Here is a 9,173-nt window from a genome sequence, read left to right on the forward strand (position 1 = left end):
TATCACGGAGCACCAGGCTTGACTCCCTGTGTTACACAGCATCTCCCAGTAGCTATATATTTTCCTCATGGTAGTGTCTATATGATAATGCTACTCTCCCCTTGCTCCCCACACCCTGCTATGTCCACATGTCTGTTTTCTACATCTACATCTCTATTCCTGCCCTGCAAATGGGTTCATCTGCACCATTTTTCTAGATTCCACCATTTTTCTAGATTCCATATGTATACATTAACATGCTATGTTTGTTTTACTCTTTCTGACTTACTTCACTCTTTTTAACAGGCTCTAGGTTCATCCGCCTCACTACGACTGACTCAAATTCTTTCCTTTTTATTTCTGAGTAATATTTCACTTGCAATGAGACTTATTTTCTTTAATGAGACATCAGTGGCTACAAACTTCAAGGCAGCCAAAATTGACGGAATTAGCCCAAGCATGTAAATAAAGAAACAAACAAAAAATAACACGAATCAAATAGAAACAATAATGGTGACTTTATTAAAAGAACCTCAAACTAGGAACAAACCAATAGTCAAACAGTGGATGGATAACACATACACACACACACACACACACACACACACATAATTTCATGTATGAATATCATATTCATACATGGAATTCTATTGAGCGTATTGAACAATAAAAAAGGATAGACTACTAGTGCACTGATAAGCAACATAGATGACACAACCATAAGCTAGGTGGGAAAAAATGACAGCTACAAAGAGTATATGCAGTTTGTTCCATTTTAATAAAATTATAGAAAGGACAAATCTAAACAACTAGCATAGGACATGGCAGTAGCTGCAATAATACATAGTTGGTAATGGTTTAAGTGCAAATAGGTTTGAGGAGTATTGGGGTAATGGAAATGTTTCATATCTTGATTGTGATATTTACATAGGTTTATATATTTTTCAAAATAATAAGCATGTACATCAAAAATAGATGTATTTTATTGTATATAAATTATCCATCCATTAAATTAATTCAATTTTTAAAATGAAGCAGAAAAAAAAAAATGTGACCAGTAAAAAGGATACAGGTTAAGAAAGTAAACTTTGTAACTTCAAGAAAGTAGGGATAACCTTGGTTGTTTCCTCCCCTACCAGTTTATAAGTTGAATGACTGTCTCATATTCAGGGCTTAACAAATATTACTTGATTAGTGAATGAAATCTTCCCTGGTGGCTCAGTTGGTAAAGAATCTGCCTGCAATGCAGGAGACCTAGATTAAATCCCTGGGTTGGGAAGATCCCCTGGAGAAGGGAATGGCAACCCACTCCAATATTTTTGCCTGGAGAATCCCATGGTCAGGGGAGCTTGGTGGGCCACAAAGGCCAAAACTCTGTGGGGTCACAAAGAGTTAAATGCAACTCAGTGACTTACACTCATGCAGTGAGTGAAACTTAAAGGAACCAACACCTAGGCAAGGTTATCTCAGAACCACTCCCTGGGGGACTTGTCTTCCATATACATCCTTTGCTTTGGTCCTATCCTCATCCCTCTTGCTCTTACCTTAACCATTCAGTGATACATTTGGCCCACTGCCCTTCATACATGGCCTGCCCTCTTTCTCTCCTTGTGTTTAGAATATGTTTGAAAGAGCCGACTAAATGTATGTAGAAAGTAAGTGTGACAAAGGGCAAAGTTATATTTTTTCTGTAAGAGTTCAGATAGAAAGTGAGGTAGCTAAAGAAGTATGGAATTTCTTGCCCACATTAAAAAAGGAAAATAAAAAAAAAGCATTTAAACAAGAAGGCCCCCATCAGAGTTTCAAATAACAACAATAATGTCAGGAATGAATGTAATGAGAAGTCTGTCAATGTGACAGCAAATCCAACTTGGATAAGGTTTGTTTTGGTTTGATTTTCATTGAGCACTTTGCATGTAATAAAGTCAACTTTGTCATGACCATTGTCCCAAAGGAGCTTAAATATTAGAAGATGTACAAAGATCTAAGTAGCTGTAATTCAGGGAAAGAAGTATTGTATACTTGTAGCAGAGCACAGTTGAAGTACTATCTGAATTCAGACCAGGGAGAGACTCCTTCCTACTTATAGATCAGGGAAGCCTTCTGGAGGATATGGCATCAGAAATAGGCTTTGAAGGTTGAGTACTATTAAGAAAATAGAGATTAAAAGGAATGTATTCCATTCAGAGTTACAGAAATTAAATTAGCAATCATTAACAAATTATTATAAAGTAGAAGCAGAAAAAATAAGTAAATGGAGAAGAGAAAGAGTGGCATCACTATGTCGTCCTAGGCTTCCGGGCTGTTGGGTTCCCATTCAGATTGGTAAGGCATGGTGAAGAATCTCACGGGATGTCTTGATATGAACTGTGAAACAAGAGAAATGGGGAGAAATTCTAAATAAGATGGAAATAGTGATTGAGGAAGGGGGAAAGGTCAAGGGAAGAAAGCTAAGAGAAGTAAAAATGAAATGGAATATAAGATAAGAAATTGGAAACAGAGGAGGAAATATAAAAAACTCACCAGTGCTTCCTAACCCATAATGCAAGGATCATCAAAACCATTAGGGGCACTATCACTGCCAATGATATCAAGTTCATGGAAAGATGATGCCCTGTGAATATTAGAGAGACACCTAGATTTTATAATAAACCCACTGCCAATTTTGCTCCATCTATTGATTTGCCAACCTTAGCATAGGAACCAGGCATGCGTGCATGCTTAGTCAATTCAGTCGTGTCTGACTCTCTGCAATCCAATGGACCACTGCCCGCCAGGCTCCTCTGTCCACAGGATTCTCCAGACAAGACTACTGGAGTGGATTGCCATTTCCTTCTCCAGGGATAAAATAGAAAGTGAGTGAAGTGAAGTCGCTCAGTCGTGTCCGACTCTTTGCGACCCCATGGACTGTAGCCTACCAGGCTCCTCCATCCATGGGATTTTCCAGATAAGAGTACTAAAGTGAGTTGCCATTTCCTTCTCCAGAACTAGGTGTAAGTCCCATCAATTATCTTATTTAGTCACTTTATTCTAATACTTGCTTGGGAAGGATTCTTCATCTCCCCACAAATCTCTTATATCTGAGTGTCCCTCATATTCCATTTCTGCATTTCTGAAATCACCTCTATTAATTCCTTCTTAATATCTCTCTCACTTAGTTCTGGCATCATGAAACTTTCTTCCGCCCTGAATTCTAGACTCAAGAATCACCTTTGCACACTTAAAAATTCCATCTTACTTACCCCAGCAGAGAAAGATGTTCTGGCAAGAAAAGTCAGTTGCCTCCTCAGCATCCACATGCATGATCACGTGAAGATCCAGTCAATGTCAGGCAGAACATCACCCTGCTGAGTTCCTGGCTGTTCTTGTTCACCCCGCATCCACGTCACCAAAACAGACTTTGGGTAGAAGCCAGAGACATGGCAAGCTAGCAACACCTGACTTCCCCCAAGGATGGGGCTACTGGTCAGTCAAGCCTCTGGTGTCACTGGAAAAGGCATTAAAAATATTCCTATAAGGACTCTAACAGACAGTTTAGGGACAAAACATCCACATTAATATTAAAGTTCCTCCAGGAACTTTTGCCCAGCAACCTGTATCCCTCTTAAACTGCCCCTTCCTAATTTTGAAAGGAATGGTGGAAAGGAGCAAGACTTATATAGAAAGATCTTAGAAAAGGGTGCTGTACCAACCTTGCTTCTGGGGATACATCTTCCCTGCATCGAGGAGACCCAAGAGAAATCGGGGACAGATATTGCTGATGAGTTTATGCACTGTTTCCTTGATGCCTTCATACTGATTGATTAGATCACAGACACTCTTACCCTCTGGATATAATACCCATGACATGTTTTGGAAACTCAAGAAATCTGATCCTTGATAAGCTGCCTGAAAAAACCCTTTTGTGGTTTTCCTATAATGCAGCTCACAGCCAACTTTCACCTGTAGTTCAAAGGGATCTGGGAAGAGGGAGGAAGAAGAAAGAGAGATCAATGAAGAAAATGAGAGGAACTACATGGGAACCTTAGACTGTATTAAAAAAAAGTGGAGATGGTTTTATAAGTGTATAAGAGTGAGTCAATGAAATATTCAGTCAGGAACAAGGAAGAGAATTGGTGGAATTGGGAAAAGGGCATAAGGGAGAAATGCCAAGAACTGAGGGTTTGATTTGAATAAGTTGGAGGGTAAATGATAAGTGAGGTTCATGGTATAGGTTGGGGGAGGGTGAAGAGGAACTCACGTGAGGGAGGTGAGAGTACAACATTCCTAGGTGCATGAAATGAATCATGGTTGTTGGACTATAGACGTAGACTTAAACTGAGTGAGAGAAGAGATCACATTTTAAGGGAGTCAGGCACAGAGTGGGCCAGTTGTGTGCCTCTGGGTTTCAAGCCATAGAAGGGAGACCACTGAAGAAAGATAAAAAAGCACAAGAAAAACAGAAGTCTGGAGGAAGCAAGAGTGTAGGAAATCTTGAATAGTCAACATCTGGAGTAACCCCCGAGAGATTTATACATGAAGATTTTTATGGTGAAATAGAAAAAATAGAAATGGTCCAGAAAAGTGTTTGTTTCTAGGAAGAGAACCCTTAATTGAATGGATTGAACTTAATGTTCAAATTTCAGTTGACTGGCATAATCTTGAATCTCCCAAATTAATCCAATCAAATAGACACAGAATAACAGCTCCAGGTCTATCATCTCCTCATTGCTGAAGTTGTCCTTTGACCAGGGGTACAGAAAAATTACTGCACCTGTTTCACTCCCCCAAGCTGAGAGTCTGCAACTCATCCAGCCAACCAGAGCCCTGATTCTGTGATCCTGAATGGTTGGCAAAGGATGAGATCTGGATAAGATAGAATGAGATGTAGTCCTGGACTCCTATGATGGTAGATGGTCAGGTAGTTTAAGGAAAAGTGAGGCAAACAGAAAGGATAGAAGATGGAGATTCAACCAGTTAAAAGGGAGAGAGAAAAGTTACAATTAGCCTAAAGATGATATTTTCCTGACCCAGGGCCGCAAGCTCTCCACCTTCCTTTGAAAGAGTAAACTGGATCTAGAGACAGGAATGCTCAGATTGTAAACACTCTGATACCCTTATAATCCAGATCCATCTTGGAATGGTCCACTACACTTTAACCACATCCACTTGATTAATGACAGACAGACATTCTTGCCATCTACACTGTCCCTGGATGAGAGGAGAAAAGCTATTAAAGCAAGGTGCAGAAAGAGCATACCATTGGCAGATGCTTCTCTCTCTCTGTTCTCAGGAAACCTCCCCATTGTATCTCCACTCTAACTTCCTTATTCTCTCAACTGGAAGTTCTCCCCACCAATCACTGACTATAATAAAATTGCTGTTTCACTCAACCTTGAGCCTCCTACTCAATTTCTCATCTCCCCTCAAGCTCTGACCTGAGATTATTCTCTGCTGTCTGAATTCCAGCCATTCTCCTTACTACTAGTCTTCATTCTATGTTCTTTCACTCAACTGCTGTGGACAAAGTTATATGTGACACTGAAAGGTTATGTCCCCTCTCTGGGATGGTCATCTTATCTTTCAAATGAAGAACAGAAACTGCACTGTTTCCCCAGATTCTGCCTGTTTTAACAGATCACATTTCTTCCAGTTTCTCCACTCAATTCTGTTTAAGTTCCATCATGTTTCTTCTTCTAGGCATCAATTCTACTCTTCTCCTTTCATAAAACCTCAAAGTATTCTCTTTTCCATTCACTTCTTCTTCTTCCACATTTGTCATTTATTTTAACTTTTACTGACTTATTTATAAATGTAATCTCATGGATGGAGGAGCCTGGTGGGCTACAGTCCACGGGGTCGCAAAGAGTCGGACATGACTGAGCGACTTCACTTTCCTTTCTTTTTTATAAATTGCAAAACACAATTTCTCAGACCTTCTATGCTTTCACCATACAATTGTATACAGTTTTCCATTATGCTTAGAGTTGACATTGTAGCCACCCAGAGTGTATTCTACCATGAAACATATAAAGAATAAGGCTTCCTCTTTCTGATTTCACTTCAGTCTGTATAACATACTCTAAGTCCATCCATGCCTCTACAAATGACCAAATATCATTCATTTTTATGGTTGAGAAATATTCCATTGAATGTATGCACCACATCTTCTTTATCCATTTGCAGAGCAGGAATAGAGATACAGATGTTGAGACTGAACATATGGACATAGGGTGGGGAAGGGGTTAGGATGAGTTGGGAGGTGTGATTGACATATATACATTATTATGGCTAAAATCGATAGCTAGTAGGAACCTGCTGTATAGCATGGGGAGCTCAGCTTGGCGCCCTGTGGTGACCTCGAGTGTTGGGAAGTGTGGGTAATATTATATATATATATATATATATATATGCAAATAGCTCATTCAATTGGTTGTAGAGCAGAAACTAACATAACATTGTAAAGCAGCTATACTCCAATTTAAAAAATAAAAAAGAAGAAGAAGCCTTTCTATGGAGTTTAATTCATATGCTCACTCACAAAAAAATCACTCAACAAATGTTTAGTTACCAAGTGTTTTAGTAGGTACAAGAATGTACAGAGATGGACAATGCATTCATGCCTATTAAGGAACTTTAAACTATAGAAGTGTATAAAACCAAAATTAAAACTCATTGTTATGACTGTCATTTGATTGGCTAGAATTCCAGAAACAAGCTTATTCAGAACAATAGTTTTGTGGTTTTAGGAACCTATAGCTGATACAATGCTATGTTTTCATTAAACTTTCCCCCAGGGCCTAGAGAAAAAACATAATTCTCCCACTCTTTTATAATTGGGTCAGGACCATGTGACTGATTCTGGTCAATGGGATGTGCTGTACTGGAGATATAAGCCTTTTCTAGGTGCTACCACATAAACTGTTACATCTGATCATTTTGCCATGCAGTGCCAGCCTGAAGATCATCTGTTCCATGTGGAAGAGATATAAGCAAGGAACAGCTTTCTGGTCTCCATGGAGTATGCCAGAATGAAAACTATATTTTGCTGTGTTTAGCCTCTAAGGTTCTCAAGTTTACAACTGCAATACAATCTAATTATGCTTGTCAATATTATAGAACCCAGTAACTATTATCCTTTCCTACCTCCTGAATTCAAATCCAAATGAGATAAACATATAGAGCATTTGAAATATGGATCAAATTGTCACCTTCACTTCTGATAAATCTTCTAGATGATTTCCCTTAACAGTATAATCCAAGTAATGTTGCTGGTATTGAAAACCAAATGAGGTAGACTGCTTTACTCCTATAAATGGATTATTTGTGTCCCCCCTGAACTCACATGTTGAAACCCTTATCCCCAAGGTGGTTATACTTGGAGATGATGACACTACGAAAGTAGTTAGAGCTAAATGAGGTCTTAGGAGTGGGGTCTTATATGAAAGACACAGAGTGAGTTCACTTACTGAGTAAAGGTCATTTGACGACATATCAAGGAGGTGGTTATCTATAAGCAAGCCAGAAAGAGAACCTTCACAAGAAATCAAGTTCTCTTATATTGCTAGTCTCAAGAACTGTGAGAAAGTTTGTCTGTGGTTGAAGCCACCAAGACTGTGTGTTTTCCTCTGTAGCCCAGGCAGACTAATACACTTACCTGGTCCAAGAAGTGCTAGAAAACCTCTAAGCAACCCCTCCCCAAGGGTCTGGTCAAGTCAAGGGATGGAGGAGGATACCGGAACTGACACTTGTGGGAGCAGCTTGACTCCAGAGGCAAAGGGCAGGAAGAAGCTGTTGAGACATATCGCAAACCCAGTTTCTCTCCTAGACTCACCAATGAGCTAATTCTATTTCCTATTTTCACAGCAAAGAATAGGACTGAGAAAAGAAACAAAAAATATTAAAGGAATTCTCCTTCAGAGGAATTAGAAGGTATCATCCAGTTCCATGACAATAATACTCATTCAATCATCCAAACAGAAAATTAGTAATGCACACTCTTTGCAAACCTATCTCTCCTGACTGACTACTCACAGTAACTGCATTTCTGTCCATAATCTGTAAAATCTGCCTCTTTATCTCTAACCCCACCATCATTTAGTCCTGCTTTCATCATGTGTGACTCAGGTCATTGCCATAATCCCTTATCTGGACAATGCAATCCAAATCCTGTCCCTATATGTTCAGCACTCAGGTTCACAGTTGCTATGTAAAATGCACACCTAATCTTGTCAAACTCATAAGTAAAATATTTCCATTGCCTTCATGAAAAATAATCCAAACTCCTACATATGCCAGTATTATACATAAAGGCTCATATTTTAATATATCATTCCCCAAGGAAAAGGTTGGAGGAAGTGGAAAAAGTAGGATTTGTGAGAAGGGAAACAGACTATGTGTACCAGTGAACAATTGTGAACAGAGATCCAAGAGCCTGAAAATCTACAATAGGGAGGGAAAGAGGTGGTTATACATGCCCTCTAGATACACATGATCCCCAAAGAATAACCTGAGATGGCTGGAACCTCTTCTGATTAGAATCCAGCTTGGCTGAGGGTCCTCCCTTCCCTGGGGGGCCCAGTGCTCTGCCTCTGTCACCAACCTTCCCCACACTCCCTCTTCTCGCCCTATTGATGCTCAGGTTATAGACGTGCTCACGCTCACCTTTGCCTGGGCTCTTACCTGGCCCTCACAGAACTCATGTCAGCAAGTGGTTTCCCCCTAGAGATCACTGTCCTCAGCACTCACTGTTGTGTGCCCACCCCACAGGGTCACACTCTACTCCATCACCCCCTCTCTGCCAGCAGAAACCTCACCCTCTGCCCACTTCCCTGCTCAAGAAACTCCGCTATTTCTCAGAACCACATGCCTTTCCCTGAACTTTCATTTCCCCATCAGCACTTCTTCATGTGATTCTCTCCCCTTCCTGGCTCCCAGCAGCAGTCTCTGCGTCTGTTCTGGGTCCTCCTTCCTCTCACATCTGCAGCAGTGGGAAGAGTCCCACCCTGAGATCCAGGATAAACCCCTTACTAGAATGCATTAATTACTGCCTTGGGTCTCAGTTTCTCCCACTGTAAAATGATTGGACTGAAATAATTTGATATTCTCCAATTCCATTTCAATTTTAACATTCTTTGACTTGGTCTGTGTTCATATTCATTTTTATTTACATAGTCTTTTCCCTCTCAGCCTCCTGGTCCTCATTTCTTACTTAA

The 9,173-nt window shown here is 40.0% G+C and overlaps 1 pseudogene; it reads right to left on the minus strand.

Moving 5' to 3' along the window:
• Positions 1-574: 574 nt before the first annotated feature.
• Positions 575-7,761, minus strand: LOC133074464 (T-cell surface glycoprotein CD1c-like; annotated as a pseudogene).
• Between the last annotated feature and the right edge of the window lie 1,412 nt (positions 7,762-9,173).

The sequence above is a fragment of the Dama dama genome, chromosome 20 (assembly GCF_033118175.1).
Source record: "Dama dama isolate Ldn47 chromosome 20, ASM3311817v1, whole genome shotgun sequence".
Lineage (NCBI taxonomy): Eukaryota > Metazoa > Chordata > Mammalia > Artiodactyla > Cervidae > Dama > Dama dama.